The sequence below is a fragment of the Dromaius novaehollandiae genome, chromosome 7, assembly GCF_036370855.1.
Source record: "Dromaius novaehollandiae isolate bDroNov1 chromosome 7, bDroNov1.hap1, whole genome shotgun sequence".
NCBI classification, from domain to species: Eukaryota; Metazoa; Chordata; class Aves; order Casuariiformes; family Dromaiidae; genus Dromaius; species Dromaius novaehollandiae.
In genome coordinates this window covers 35,835,637-35,851,827 of record NC_088104.1, presented here as the reverse complement: position 1 = coordinate 35,851,827, position 16,191 = coordinate 35,835,637, and the positions used below count along the sequence as shown (strand labels likewise).

The window sequence follows — 16,191 nt, the reverse complement described above, 5'->3', positions numbered from 1 at the left end:
GAAGCAATTACTTGCTTGTCAAAGATAAAAACACAACAGGGCCCATTTATAGTTAGGTCCTATTTATTTTTAAAGATTGTACCAGATTTTATGTTTAATACGCTGCAATTAAAAAATAATACTTAAATGAAGAATAATAAAAAACTAACTTTCTGAGCTCTCCTTCAAATTTGAAGATGCAGCATTGCTTGGTTAGACATCAAGTAAACTTTTTCAAGGCTTTCACTATGTCTAGAAAAAATATAATTGTTTGATGAAAGATGCTGTCTGGAGTTGCGTGACGCAGACTCCAGCAGTGTTTGCTGTACCGGTATTTGCTCTAAAACCAAGCTCGAGTTCCTATGAAGAAAGCACAGTCTCCAATTCCCTGTTTAATGTGTGTTTCACTGCCACGATCACACAAGCAAACGTAAAAACATGCGTGTACTCCCCCCACCACGCAAAAATTTCATGTGACTTTCCAGTAAAATGATAACTCTAATTAAATATATGTATATATGTACAAAGAAGACTGTCATTGTACTTGTCTACGAACAAACGTGTGTGTGTAATATAGATTTACACACTGGACAGAGCAGCTTTTTTGCACTGGTTAAATATGTTTATTTACAGGAAACAAACAGACAGATTAGGCAGGATCCAAGCCCCGCAGCGAGGAAGACCTGCCAAGGTTGCGGTGCAGTCTGTTTTCTCAGACTGGCACTGCTGCTGTGCAGCGGTGGCACTTAGCGTTTTCCGTCTGGGGATCTGGAAGCACTTTATGGACACACGTTTAGCTTCATAGTGTCCCTGAGAGGTACGTGTTCTCGTCCTTATTTTGTAGAGAAAGGAAAACAAAACGAGCCAGCGAATGATTTAAACTAAGCCAAGGTTACGAGCCAGGGAGGGCTCTGCGCAGACACGCTCAGGAGTTATTTTACCCTCCTGGGCACTGAAGATGGGCTCGGCCCTCCGCGCATCGGCCCTTAGGAGATGAATTTCTTCTTTTTCTGGGAATCACAGTGCCCCAAAGCGTGCCCCATACCTCCCCGGGCCCGATCCCTTCTGCGGTGTGTTTTGCAGGTAGCTCTTCTGGTGGGACCATCTCAAACGGCAGAGACCTGGAAAGGAGCCTTGTACGGCCAAAGCCCGCAAGCCGCTTGGGCGTGCGCTGACTCGCCAGCATCTGGTTGGCACCCCAGCACCAAAGCTTTTCCCTGTAGGCTTAGGGAGAGCTTTTCCTTAAATATTTTGTGCCATGAGGACTGAAAGCCAGCGGCAAACGTGGGAGGAACATAGCCCTCGGGCTGCAATTCTGCAAGGACTTGTACAGGCGACCTCATGGTGGGCAGGCGCCGGGCAGCTCGGCAGGACGTCGCGCGTGCAGCGGTGTGTACCACCGGCACGGCTTGCTCTGAAGGGACCTGCGGGGGGGGGGGGGGGGGGTCTTTCCCCTTGCTATTTAAAATGTCTTTCTTGCTTACTGAATGAGCAAGAACAGATTTCTAGCATTCATTTTTAAATATATATGTATACACACATAAAAGCTAGTTTTTCTATAAAATTTGGTACTGAAGTATTAGTATAACATATTCCATGACTTTATATTAGTAGACCCTAGCCTATGTGGTTCTTGGAGCCATTCAGAAAGAATTTAACATATTACGCTGACCTAAAGCTCTCATTAGAGAAAAGCATGCGAATCCGTCTCTAGGACATCTGATGCCAGCAGTGACTACATAGGAAAATTAGAGAAATCACAATCTGGTGTGACATCAGCAATATATAGACCATATTCCACAATCAGGCACAATTTCTGCTGTCGGATGTTTGTTAAGGTTAATTGCAAGAGCATTTGAATAAAACAAAACAAGGTCATTAGGTGAACCTTCAAAATCTGTGAAGAAGTTGTCTACAGTGCTTGCATTAAAAGTACGAAATTCATTGCTAAGTTTTGCAGCTGAATTCAGTGCTGTAGTGGGTTACAAGGAATGCAGGTGTAGTTTCTGTTGCTATCACTAGGAAATCATAGATGCTAAGCTACCTCCGGCAGAGTTTAACTAAGTAGTTAAAGATCTGTTTAAGCACGCGAATAATCCCATTGACTCTTTCCGTAGGAAACACAAGAATTATCCCACGGAACGAAACCCGCAATCCTCTCGGCCCCCCGCCTCTCCCAGGACAGGCGTCAGCTCCCAGGCGCGGAGGCAAGGAAGGCCGTGGGGAAGGCGCCCGTACGTAGGCGCTTGCAGGAGGCGGCATTTTGCCCCCCATCAGATGCAGCCGTCTGCCAACAGCCTTTGCTGCAATACCACGAGTTTAAGTGCTTTTTATTGTCATCCAATATACGGATGCATGTATATGGATCCAATATATGTATCCACAGATATTGCATGTTACTTGGGCATGCGTGTGTGCATTTCCGAGTGACGTTCTTTCGCCAGTAAGTGCTAAGTTGGATTTGTACTCAATTAAAAGGCAGTTAAAGCCTTCCCCTCTCTGGAGATGTTGCTCTCAGAAGTCACTGTGAATATCTTTTTTTCGGTCACAAAGACAGTTAACCATTGACAGCTGGGTCGAGTCCCTCAAACTGAGTGCAGACAGGGCTCTGGGCAGCCGTCACGCACCGCAGGACAAATTTGGTGGACCTGCTCTGAGTCGTTCCCACCGTGACTGGAGAGCCCTCGGCAGCAGGCTGGACCTCGTATTCCCCCCTCATCACCTCTTACCCGAGCGCACACAGCAGCTCCGCAGAAGTGGTTTTTCCTTCCCTATCTCTCTCTCTGCTTTTCAACCACTGCTTTTTTCTCTTTGCTTTTTTCCCGTTGCTCCCCATCCCTCGCCCACGAGTGGTCAATGTCAAGCGTGAGCAACGCCGCAGCTGGGCGGCACGAGGCAGAACACACAAGTGCGCATTGCACAAGCTGCTACGCTGCCAGGGAGCAGCAAGCTCCCGGCGGCTGCGGGGGGAACTGAGGCATCCGGGGGCTGAAAAAGGAGGAGGCTGCACAACTAAAGGCTGTGTGCTGCCTAACCATCCTGCGGGAAGTCACCTGCACCTTCAAGGAAAGGTAATGGAAAGATGTCAGATGAATAGAGAGCATTATTTTTTGTTCGCTTGTGAAATAAGAGCATGCAATAGCTTAAAATGTGAAAAAAGAAATTATTTTGTTCTTTTTCTTAGCATGACGGTAACATTTGGAGGCCCTGACAGCCGACTTGGCTGCGCAAGGCTGCTCTGCGTGGGCAGACAGAGTGAAACACAGACCTCGTCCCACTGTAAATGAATAAGAACTTCCAAGGGCAGCAAAATGAGAGAGGAATATCACTGTTTTACCAGTGAGGAAGTCAGCACTGATGGCTTGAGTGATTTATCCAAAGTCAGTAAGTCCAGAAGTCGGTAACAACACAGGAAACCTGCGTCCCAGCTGCTTCTCCGAAGGTAGGTTCACCTGAAGGCCATACGGCAGGGCAAAGCCTGGTGGGACATTGCGTGGTGGCTGCTCCACAGTCACCATCTCAGTCCAGGCCCTTGTACTGCATCTGCACTAGGCCAATAGCCTCCTGGAGAGCTGAGCCACTGCTTCGTATTTACCCGGAGCCAAACCATACCCGGGGCGGGGAGGAGAGGCAGAAGTTGTGCCCTCCAGTAAACTTCTTCATGTGTCGGCACCCAAAGTTGCAACATCTCCCATTTATAGTCTCTTCGTTTAAATGACTGTGCCTACAGCATGGAGAGGATTGGGTTTATGTTCACAAGAATTATTGTTTCTAATCATTTATGGACTTCCATAAGCATTTGTAAAATGTGTTTGGTGGTCCTCAGGTAGATGTGAAATTCTGTGAGTATATGAAAATCCAAATATGAAAGTATTGTGCCTATCGGTATGCTTAGCTGGGACAGATTTGATTGAGAGGGACCGTGACTTTATTGTGCTGTCTCTTCAGGAACTAATTTAACTTAGAAATTAGTGTGAATTGATATCCCTACTGTTTAAATGAAACATTTTTAGGAGAGAATCTGTTCAATAGTGAAATATGAAGCTGTTTCCTAGATTGTGGTGTCAGGCTTAACCAGGCAGTAGATTATTGTGAAATTGGGAGTTGGTGTCTTTTCAGGTAGACTGTATGAAGTCGCTTAAAAGTAGATTTTGACAAAAGAATTGGGATGAAACCTTGCTTGGCAAAGAAGTCTACGTGTTCCTTTTGGTATTGCCAGATTCCTTGGGTTGGGAAGGATAAAATCTCAGAAAAACTGAACAAGTTCATTTCAGTACTTTCAAAATAAAATTGCTTTCTAAGTGTTTCTGGGAATTTCAGGTTAAAAATGACAAGTTTTTTTCAAAAGTGCCGTGTTCAAACAGAAGATTTAATTTTAGGTAGAACAAGAGTTTCCTCGCTCAAGATTTTCTTCCTCGTTAAGAGTTTTACACTATGCAGTGATATCGTTGATTACCAAAGGCCAAGGCAGAATTTTCCAAAAGTTTCGCTGCAGGATTTTCTCGCTCTCCTCAAAGCCGTCCGTGGAGCCTTGCTTTGGTCTCGGTCGGGGTGTGGCTAAAGCTGCTGCTGCCAGACAGACCTAACGTGAGCGCAGAGGTGCCGGGAGCGGAGCAGGAGGTGCGCAGAGCGCGGGCCGGGCTGCCCCGCCGCGGAGCCGCCTCCGAGAAACCCCCGTCCGGAGCCCGGGGGGCAGCGCCGCCCCCCGGACACGAGCTGCCCCCGGACACGAGCTGCCCCGGGCACGCGGCCGTTCAGCAGCACCTTGTTAAACACTTCTAAACAGGCTGCGGGGACCGACTGAGTCACTTCAGTGCCGTTTTCTGCAATTCCGGAGACTGCCTTAAAATCCCGAGTATGGAAGCGCTTTAAAATAGAATCATTCATTATTAATTGGGTTATAATAAAAATCCGATGGACGCGTTTATGATACCAAATGAGCCGATCACGAATGATGGGCCTGTAACGAATTCCAAAGGAATAAATAATGATTAGGCCATTAGCATAAAGCGCTAGCCGCGGCTCCGCAGCGTGCCCACCGGCGGGGAGGGCCGCGCCGTCCTGCCGCTGCCCGCGATTTCGGGGGAGGCCCGGCCCGGCGCCGCAGCTCAGGCCCTCTTGGCAAACAAGAGGCAGGGTAGCGAGGATGCCGTGCGGGGAGATGTTTTCGCACCTCTCGCTCTAATACATAATCAGAGCTTTTGTTCCGTGGCTTGCACAGCCAAATTAATTAGAAATTTATATGACCAGAAGTTCAGTTCAGCTTGCATTTGAGGCAGAGGCCATTACTGTGCATGTATTTGCTCTCTTCGTCATGGAACAATTATCTGCCCATTTAGAAAATGCAAAATTTGTTTCTATTTTAATAGACGCTGCTAACCATAAAAATATCAGCCGGCTTCCGATCGTGGCATGCTCAAAAACCTCCTCGAGGAAAACATAGTCGGTAGCTCCCCGTCCGCACAGCACACCCGCTCCGTGTCTCCAGGAGGCGGCACGTCGAGCCCTGGCGCAAATCGGCGCTGGGGGTGGCACAGACCCATGCAAAGCTGGAGGTAAGAGTATATCCACCTGGGCCAGCTGAGAACGGGGCGGGGGGCGGGGGGGGAATATAGGATCCATCAAAGATGGAGAGGTGCCGGGAAGGGTTCTTTGAAAGCAAAACGTGCATTTCCGTGGTGCATCTGGGTGCCCGCCGAGAGCAGCGTGGCGGGGCGAGACATAGGTGCAGGCACCGGCCCGAGACCTGTTTGGCAGCTTCCCCGTCGCCGCGAGCACCAGCGCAGACCCGCGCGTCAGGTGCTCGTGCCCCTCGCATGTCTGCTGCTACGAAATCCAGCCAGCGAATGTCATTAGAAGCAGCCACACCATCTGCCTCCTTCCTCCCCTCCTCCTTAAATAAGGAAACACCTTGTCAAACACATCCCACTAAATATCCCCGGCCCCCTCCCGCCCGCTTCGCACGGCGCGCCTCGCCGGGATCGTGCACCATCTGGGCCCTGGCGCCGCTCGCCGCCGCGCAGCCCCCCGCGCGGACCACCGCCGCCGCGACCCGGCCGCCGCCGCCGTCCCCGCTCCCACGGAGCCGCCGGGTGAGCGCCAGCGCCCGCCAGAGCCGCCCGCAGGTCCCGCGCCGCAGGGCTGGTGTGCGGCGGTTTGGCATCGCCCGCGCTCGTGCGGGAGATCTGGAGATCGCGGAGTTAATCAAAACAATGAGTTCAAAGGGAAAAAAAAGCAGAAAGCCCAGCAACTCTGCTGCATATTATTAAACCTAGAAAATTAACCAAAGAGGACCTTAAACACAGGCATTTATTAACATGTAAATGGACTGAGTCAGCAATTAGTCAAGACTCGGCATAATTGAATAGAATATAGTAATTAACTTGGCATTTAATTATTCCCATTTAGTTTAAGGTAAATATTTACTACAATCACGGTTTCCCCATTGTCTCTCAGGTGGAAAACCAGGATCGTCGTGGCAGGGCCACGCCGAAGTTTTCCAGGAGCTCCCGAAACGCAGCATGCTCTGCCTGGCGCCGGCGGCCTCCCCGGTCTCTCCCGTGCCAGCGGGTCCGGGAAATGGACCCGGGAGATGCTGGGAAATAGCATCTCACGCCAGCGTGTGCTCCCGAGGCTTGCGAGCCCTTGGGCATCCAGCGGTTGTTGGTGCCGGCCTCGCTCCCGCGCCGCCGTGGGAACGCCTGAATTTCCCCCAAAACCCAGTGCCCGGCCCCCGGCTCCGCGGGGCACTTGGCACCCGCCGCTGCCGCACACGTGCGCACGCACACGCGCACCGCTGCCAACTGCCCGTCCCTGTTCGTCTTTGTTCTTGGCGATTACTGTGCAGACAACACACTCACCCGGCTGCGCCGAGAAACTGCGGACCGACCCAGCGCTGCGCTGGGGAGGGAAATATTGCTGAGCAGAGCCTTAGGAGATGGAGGCACATTATTTTAAATTATCTTGAACATAAAGAAAAAAAAAAGTGAGAATCTGGCAACCTTGCAGCAAAGAAAAACCCTCAAAACCAGTTATTCCTTTTAAATAAAAACAAAAATGAGAAACAGTAACTATTAGAAATCCCACCTGGTGCTTTTTCTGTGTTAATGATGCTTCTTAAATTGCATGTGGGTAAATGGTAATTTTGTCTCACACCATTAAAAACTAATGGAACCCTTGATGATAAGAAATGCCATAGCTAGCTTGTTGGAAAACGTTTAATTAATAAAGTAATAAAATTATTGTAAACTAGTGCAGTTTCACAGAGGATTCAATGGGATATAAAACAGATAAAACATCTTTGAGAGTTGGTACAAGAAATAAATGCTGCTCTATAAAAAGAAATACCATAAAGTTAAGCTGGTCTCTGTTGCACAGAGTTAAGATAAGCTTTGTAATAATAAAGATATTTCTTTTGCAGGAAGTGTTGCAGAAGCATGACGAGTCCAGGAGCGTATTTTTTCCATGCCTGGAAGGACGGCGTGCATCCCGTCTCGGTCGGTTTGGAGCAGAAGGGAGCTGCGGCACCGCACATCGATGCAAGTTTTTATCGTTGGCCAGGCACGTGTTTTGGGGCAGTTAGTTCATTATTTGGGTAACAAAACCTCCATGCCAAAGTAGCAGGAAAGACACCAGCAACACTGTGCTGTCCTTGTTAAGCAGAAAAAAATGTCAGAAATGATGAACCGGTCCCTTTTGGGGCATTCCCGGCAGGTGACGGGGTCTCGCTGGAGGTCTGTGGCAGCCAGTGCTGGACACGGACAGGCCGGGCAGAGGCTTGGGAATGAGCTTGGCCAGTATTTTTCTCAATTCCCAATGACATTTTTCTTGAAAGATCTGGGAATATTTTTGTAACAAGTTACCATGTTTCTTTCCTACCCACTGCTGTATATTTTATGCTCACACCAGAAATTAAGGCCCCTGCACTGTGCTCCGAAAGTGGCCCGTTTCCTGCGTTAGGGCTTCGTTAGGCCCCACAGCGGCTGCCTTTCGTGTCAGGGAGAGGAGTTACACCGCGGCGTATACAGCCTGGCCACGGTTGCGCTACCCGCAGGGGCTGAGAGGGTGGGTTTCTCAGGCCGTGCGTTATGGTGAGGTTGGGCTAATGTTTTCTACAGTTCCTAAGGGACTTTGGGCTTGTTCTGGAAAGGTTTGCCTCCGCGCCTCATCGGCCCCCCGGCACGGGCTCCGCGTGGGAAGCCCGCGCTGGTCATGGGGCAAGAAAAAGGACGGTGCGGATACAAGCCCGCAGAGGTTCAGAGACAGCATTTCACACATTTTGCAATCAAGGAGATTTCAGTTTGACCGGATCTCCATAAACTATTTGCTATAAATTTATAAAGTTTCATGCTTGAGTTTATTAACCTCTTCCATGTGGACGTAAGAAAGGGATGATCACACATTAGTAATAAAAAGTCCATTCTGCTCACCAAGCTGCCCAGACATTGTTGCTCTCGCTGATGTGAAGACGACATCTAGATAGGCTTTGCAATGTCCATCCACTTCTGGTTTGAATTCTCTAATTCCTTTAGTATCCTCTACAGTGTCCACCTTGCTACTTATTTAGAGGCCATCCTGTTCGATCTATAGTTTGAAAATAAAGCATACATTTTTAAGAAGTGTATCAGCATGAATAATGCTACATATAATAACATTCCTTAAATGCATTTTGGCCGAATCGAGACCTGAGGTGCCCGTGTCCCAGCTCCGCTCCCGTTTGGTGCTGTCCGCCCAGCTGCGAGCACTAGCTGTCCATGGGCCCACGGAGACCCGGCTGCCCAGCAGGAGCATGGCGAGGCTGAAGGACCCGAGCACCCCGCCAAGGGGTCGGCTGCTGCGGGGGGAGTAACGCGTCTCCTCTTGTAGGGAGGTAATGTCAAAAAGCGTGGGCACGGGAGGAAGGCTGGGGCTCTTCGCTGAGGCAGTGTGTAAGCGTTCGTGGGACAGCACAACCCCCTTCGATGGCGATAACGCCAGTGAGGGGTTTTTTCCTCTCTGCGTAGAGGGAACAGAAACACGAGAGGGAACTCGGTGAGACTGGCATGGCCAAGGCTGGTGCGTTTGCTCACTGGCAAACCACATTGCTCTTGATTTCATCACAGATTTTTCCAGCTGATGTTTTGCAGCCCCAGCTGAAGTATCTGCAAGTGGCAGGAGAATAAACGTGGTGCAGAGGTGCCGAAGAAATTCCCTGGAGGAGATGTCACCAGGCCCAGGACTGCACGGCTGTCGCAGCGGTTTGGGGACGTGGACTTATTCTTCCCATATGTCATACGCGTGTCATATGACGACGACAAAATAATAACAAGTTGGTGACTGTTTGAAACTTTTTTTAACAGCTGTGTTTTTAGAATACTGTAATTAGCCATCCGTTTGCCTTAATCACGCTAAGATTTCTGAAATAACTGAGAGCTCAGTGTACCTTCTCTTGACGTGAAGCTTCCCCACGTTGGGCCCGTTACCTTATTTCGAGGAAGGGAGGGCAGAAGCAGCAGGGCAGAGGTGCAAACACGCAGTCCGGTTCCTCAGTAGAAATTGCCATATAAATTACTGAAACCGTCATGTAATAATTTTAACTTGCAGCGACTGCACTGCAGGCAAGCGAAGAGGTGACATTACATTTCATCGGCACAATGACTGACTCACGTCGCCTGGGCTCGCTATGGCAAAATTTAAATGAAGTAAGAGCAGCGTTTGCTGGAAGAGCGAGCGGCGAGCTGTGAGCGCGGGAGGAACACTTGTCAGCTTGCCAGGGAGAAGCCGGATTAAACGCTGCGCGCTAATAGAGCGTGCGGAGCGACACGGCTGCCTCGTGGCTGAGTGTCACAGCCTGATCCAGGTAAAAGCAGAGGCCTTTATCTCCAGAACGCACTGCTGCCTGTCAGCATTGGGGTTTTTTAAAATGACATGTTTTCTTTTGGCAGATGGGAACAAGCCTAGAAGAATAAATTTTTGGAGGCAGACAAATTGGCTGCCTGGAAATACATGTCTTCCCGAGGTGTCGGGTCCCGGGGAGCGTTCACACTGCCCCGGGTGCGAGCGCGGGCCGGCCGGCGCCGCTCAGCCTCTCGCCGCTGCGGGGTGAAGAGCCGGCCCTGACGGGCTGCCGAAGCCCCCGGCCCGCAGCCGCGGCCTCCCGGCACGAACCACTGCGCGGATATAAGATTTGCTCTGGATATTGCTGATATTGCTTTGCGCCTCCCTTGCGAAGCGTCCCCGCTGGCTATTTCTCTAGCCGTGGGATTTCACGGAGATGAGCGCGCGCCTCCTTCCTCCGGCGGCCGAAATCAAACCCGTCTCTGAGAGGGAATAACGCGGCAGCCCCCGGCTGATGAGAACCACGAGGCTCTCCGCAACCGGAGGGCAGATAAAGCCGTTCCCTGCATTAGCAGCGGGGCGAGCCGAGGTGCAGGGAGGTACGTGCTCTCCTCGGCCCCGCGTGTCCCCGCCGGCCCCGGCACACGAGACCCCGCGGGCAGCGTCCCCCCAGCAGCCGCCCCAAACTGCATCATCCCCCTCGGCTTCAAAAATCCGCCAAAAATTCAGGTACCAAAACCAGGCGTCGGGACTCTTGAGCAAACATCAGAAATCAATAGGAGCTGGAAAGATTTTTGAACACCTCCGCGGTGCCTAAATATTGGAGGTAGGCACGATTTAGCTCGGTCCTTTAGGCCTCTTGGCTCAAGCAACATGAAGCAGCAGCCTTCCAGCGCGGCTCAGCCTGCCTGGCCGCAGCCTGCACAGGTACCTCGTCCGTCTGCACAGGTGATGCAGAATGCCTTAATACATTGCAACAGTAAATTTCTAGAAATGCAGTATTTACGGCCTCCTTTCAGAAGGATCTGCTGCAAATGCAACGCAGGTTAATATGTCGATAGTTAATAAATAAGGCGCAGCAAAAGGCACGCTCAGAAACATGCAGCGCTGCTGCCAGGTTTGGTAGGGTCAGGGAGACTCGCGGTGGCTCCCCAGCGGCGCCTCCATCCCTGCCCTGACGCGGTGCCCTTGACACCTTCCGTCACTGCAGAACTGGAGTGCTTAGCCCAAAACGTGCAAACAAATCTGTTATTCCCTCTCTGTTTTTAACCTTCAGAATCCTCCAAAATCTCACGTGGGGAGGCATCTCTCCCCGTTTCCTTTGTCTAAACGATGAGTTTTAAATTTTACATATAAATAGACACGTGTGCATACATGTAAACACATGCGTGTAATCAGACATACAGATTTCTCTTTCTCTCTCCATATATACATATGCACACATGTATATATACATACACACATGCATGCAGGCATATGTGTGCGTGTGTATGTGCGTGTACAGAGCGAGAGAAAAAAGTCTTAGAAAATGAAAGACAAATGTTAGAAAATAATATTCCCAAGCCCTCAAGTCCCTAATCATGAGTTTGATGCAATATTTGCCCTAATGGGAAATGATAACTGGCAATATTCCAAAGCAAACCTCTCAGAAAGGAGCCATAAAAAAGGAAAATGCTAGCTTGGCAGTTAAAGAAAGAGGAGCCGAAGCGAGAACTGCTGTCGGAGATAATAAAGAATTAACCACAAACCCCTTTTCTATTAAGCACAAAAAAGGATATTAAAATAAGATGCCCCCTCCCCGAGCATCTGGGGCGGCGTGGCGCTGCGCGGTGGGGGTGCCCGGAGCTCGGCGGCAGCGTCTTGGGTTGCGGTCACGGACTAACCCGTGCGGGCACCTTGCACCCGTTGCTCAGTCTGGCCGTCACGCAGCGCCGGGCCACCAGCACCCGCTTCCTCGTGGCTTTTGTCAGCCCCAAAGGCTGGAAGCGGCTCAGCCCTGCGTCAACGATTTAAAAAGCATTGCAAACATGCAAAAAGCATGCATGCAATAGTTACCCAGCGCGGGCCGCGGGTCCGGTACGTATGCAGACCCCTGGCCCCACGCCGTCCGGCCAGCGCCTGCCCCGCAATCACAGCTGTCCTAAATCAGACGGCATTTAAAAGCCGCTTTTGACCTAACTTTGGTTCATTAGCACACGGGGAGGCGTTAATCACTTACACGGAATAATGAAATGTAGCAGCTCCTTTGGTACTTTCTTATTAGCCGGGTCTTTAGTATGCAGCCTGACAAGGGATGGCTTGTAGCAGCTCTAACAGGGTTTCGCAGAGTCCGTCCTCGCCTGTGGGCCAGGAGCGTGCCAAACCCAAAGTGACACGAGCCATAAACACGGAGCTTCAGAAGGAAATCACAGTTTACTGTCAATATTCAATGAAGTACCCTGTCAGTAAAAGCTTATGTAAAAATACAATTGACCTTGCCCACTGTCTGTAAACCTTTGGAAGCCAAAAAAAAAAAAAAGCCCACCTGTACAAGCCACGGTATCTTTTAAACCTAAATGCCTTGCTCTTTTACGTTTTTAAAAATCTTTGTGAAGGAGATAGAGTCCACAACTCACTAAAGCACTAAGGTGAGCTATCTTTCAGGGGGAAAAAAAATAAATAAATCAGACCTGCCTTGAGAGATATACCAGTGTGGAAAAGCAGAGTTAAACATCAGCTGCTTTTCTCTGAGTTCCTAAATTTACAAATATTTAACTGGAATTAAACCAACTATTACATAGTTTAAAAAAACGATCATTTGTATGCCAGTGCCAGTCTAGGTTAATTTCTAAGATGCGTTTAAAAAAAAAAAAAGTCAATAAAGGTGTGGGTGGAGAGATTTAAATAACTGCTGCAAACTGTAAACCAAGATCTTCAGAACAAATTGTATCTGCCTGAGGTGCAAGCAGACTTGTTTTTAGATCAGTCACCTAAAACTGTGGTGTCATAAAGTGGAAAAATACCACCAAGAGTCATATTTAGCAAAGAACACTAACAGCTCCTTTCACATTTGCATCCAGTGAAACTCTAGTCCAGTTAGATTTATTGCCAAATTATAAATTCTTATTTGATTTATCAATCACAATTTTATATTGTTAGTTCATATGTTCATTAGACAAATCTGTCCCTCCAAGGTAATCACGTAAGGTACTGCTGGCATGTGAACATGCACAAATGGATAATTCTTAATGACCTTCCAAGCTGACATATTTTTGGCATCAGTTTTCTGTATCCTAATTTCAAGCTGCCTCTCTGGTGTTATTGCAGGGTTTACTTCACTCGGGAAGGAGGACTTACATTTGGAGGTCACCATTAAGATTGTTCCCGTCAGATAGCAGAAGAACAAGAGACAATTAAAATCATCTCCTTGGATAAAACTCCAGTGTTTCTAGCGGGGGAGAAGCGCAAGCGATCCGCTACTTCAACAGCTTTGCAGCGAAGAGAAAACGCTCAGCTGATGCAGTCTGACCCGTTTTCTGACTTCTGCTGCTCTTTGGGAATTGAGCACCCACTGGTGGTGCCACTCTGGCAAGTATTTCATGTCCACGATTATTTTTACACGTCTACAGTCAACAATTTTTGGCCTGCAGATGCTTGGTGAAAAAAATACGTATCTATTGTGGTACATGCAGGCCATTGAGAGCTGGTGTCCTGCAGGCCGTCCGTCGACAAGGCAAGGCTGGGCCAACATCACACACCTTACATAGCTGCTCACTGCCGTGCGGGTGATCTACGCACTAGCACGCAATATGGCATAACCGTCTATTACACATGTGCACGTGGAGGAGTTCAAATGCTCTGAACGTTTAGATGGAGCCATCACTGGCCATGGATGCCAGGTTCGCAGCATTACAGTAAGATTAGGTCAACTACCAGAAAATACAGCAATTTTTTTCATTTGCTAGCTAGGACCTGACGGGCTGAATGACCACTGCTCAAAATGAGGCCCAGACCCCTCGTGGCCAGCGATCTTCATCCATGAAGAAGGTACCCCAGCTGTGTCTGCGTGGGGGCTCGTGATCCCCCGATCGCGCACCGTTACTGCTGCTCATCCAGCTCCATCAGAAGCAGGGGGGGCGGGGGGAGCAGCAGCCGTGCCTTAAAAACAAGGCTTCCACAGCTGCCGCATGTTCACGGTGCTTCCCAAAGCAGCCCTAGGCAAGGGCAGAGCAATTCCTGGCATTTCCCGCAGGCCAAGCGACTGCGAGAGAGGGGAAGAAGAAGTGTGAGGAGAAAAGCCAGGGTAGACAAAGCCACTTCATCCCCCGGGGGTCCGGCAATTGGCTTTTTTTGGTTTGGAGGCGGGCTGAGAAGAAAGTCAAATGGGAGATGAGAGAAAAATGCCAGAAAAGATCCTTTCATTAACTGGTGGCCGACACGACAAGCCGAGCCCGTTAAAAACGGGCTGGTTTGGTGAGAGGCACTGAATTGCTGATGCTGAGCTGCACGTAAGTGCGAGTTGCGTCCGCTACGTACGCCAGCCTGCAGGCAACGCTGGCTCCCAACTGCCTGAAAAAGTTGAAGAAAAGAGTTTGTATCCTTTCCTCAAAAGCACAGTTCTAGCCGCAAATCCAAATGTATGGACAAAATGTAAATGCATTGTGACAAGCTGTACAAAGAATCAAAACAAGGAACAAGGAGCGTATGTTTCTTCTAGAGAAATGTCCTTTATCTCACAGGCAGAATGAAGTGTGTGGCATTCAAATGTTAAGATTTTTACACACTTTCATGAAATACTAAAGAGAAACCAAAAAAAAAACAACAAGAAAATAACCCAAGTCCATGTCACTTCTCAGCTAGTTTGGTTATTGCTGCTCCTGAGTACTGTAACATATGCACTTTCCCTTTTGAAAATGTATCAAAGTTGTTATTTTGGGGGTGGGATAAACTCTTATCCATGCATATCTTATGTTTTAAAGCCAAGAAAGCTTAAGAACCGACTCTGGATCTGCACATCAGATGCATAAGTGATTAGTGACAAGTGACACAGAAACAGCGAATGTTCTATGTTACAATGAATAATAAACACATGCAATTTATGCAGAAAGAGTAGGGAGATGGCATCATGCACTTTTTCCATATAAATAATGTGAATCTCTTAGAAATGGGTCCAAGTTAAAAGGGGAGTTTCTTCAGTCCACAAACCTCGCAGGTTGTCAGAGGCTGGTCTGGGGATGCGATACTGACGGGGGAACAAAGCAGGGACGGGCAAGAAACGGTCACGTATGGATACGGTTTGCTTCTACAATTTTGTTACAGAGCAACTAATGGCAATTAATCCTCTCGAAATTAGAATAAACACAGGAAACAGATTTAAAGTGATCAAATTTTTTCACTTGATCATTTTTCTGAAAGAATGATCCCTTTGATAAATGAAAACAATTGTATCATTTTCTGCTTCCTGGGTTTATGGAGAACATCACAAAAGTGTCCACTGTGAGGAAAAAGAAAAAAAAATAAAAAACTGCCTTGCAAACGTATTGCTGATGCATACCTGAAAAAGCTAATGAGAACTAATTTTTGCCCGGCCAGGGCAGGCGGGCTTTCGTCCTGAGCCCGACTCCTGAACTTTTCCTCCCTCCGCGGCTTTTCTTGCTTGTCACCGATCACTTCTGCATCTGCTGCACAGACCCAGAGGCTTTGGCATTCTTGGCTTTAAAATGCAAGCTGTGCCTGGATTGCGCTTCATCCCACCCTCAAAGTAACACTGGCGAAATGCAGGCGAAAGGCAGGGCGCCCTAGCAACCGGGGGTAAACCCGCCGCCCTCCTCTAGCCGCACGGAAACGCCACATTTATGAGCAAAGCAATTTTCTTTTTCCTGCCTTGCTCAGCCCCGCATCCGCCAGGGATAATCCCCCCCCCCCCCCCCCAGAAAAAAAACTGGGGCCGGTGGGGCCACGGCTGCAGCGTCCCACTGGCACTTGCTGCCCTGCCATGAAGAACCAGTCGATCAGCAAAAAGCAAAAGGGGGGGGGGGGGAAGCCTAAAGAGCCCCAAAATGCACCTGCTACTTAACTCTGCACATTTTTTTTCCTGGCTGTCCCGGCCTGCCAACTCTGAGCAAGCTTTTCTCGCGCGTTTTTACACTATCTCTACGCTTCCAGAAATGTACGCACTTGGATAAAAGTAGAACTGAGAGGGAAAAAATGCATATTCTGTTAAAAAAAAAAAAAAAGTTGAAAAAAGTGTCTAAAAGATGAATGCATAAAGAAATCATACCCATACTTTAACTCCAGGTTTGAGTTATATAAACTGAACTGTGGTAATTACCAAGCGCCTCAAGATTAATAAACAATTACCATAGTAACTGCACTATCATATGAAACCTATGCTCATGAATTTTTAAAGCATAAATG

The 16,191-nt window shown here is 48.7% G+C and overlaps 1 long non-coding RNA gene across 1 annotated transcript in view; it reads left to right on the top strand.

The window, feature by feature from the left end:
• The window catches only part of LOC135328879 (uncharacterized), a 126,947-nt gene extending 111,263 nt beyond the window's left edge, over positions 1–15,684 (top strand). The window contains exons 5-9 of the long non-coding RNA XR_010390032.1: positions 3,164–3,421; positions 5,349–5,534; positions 6,436–8,848; positions 9,081–10,722; positions 13,102–15,684. This is a non-coding gene — a long non-coding RNA (uncharacterized LOC135328879). The remainder of the gene's footprint in view (positions 1–3,163; positions 3,422–5,348; positions 5,535–6,435; positions 8,849–9,080; positions 10,723–13,101) is intronic.
• The last annotated feature ends 507 nt before the right edge of the window (positions 15,685–16,191 follow it).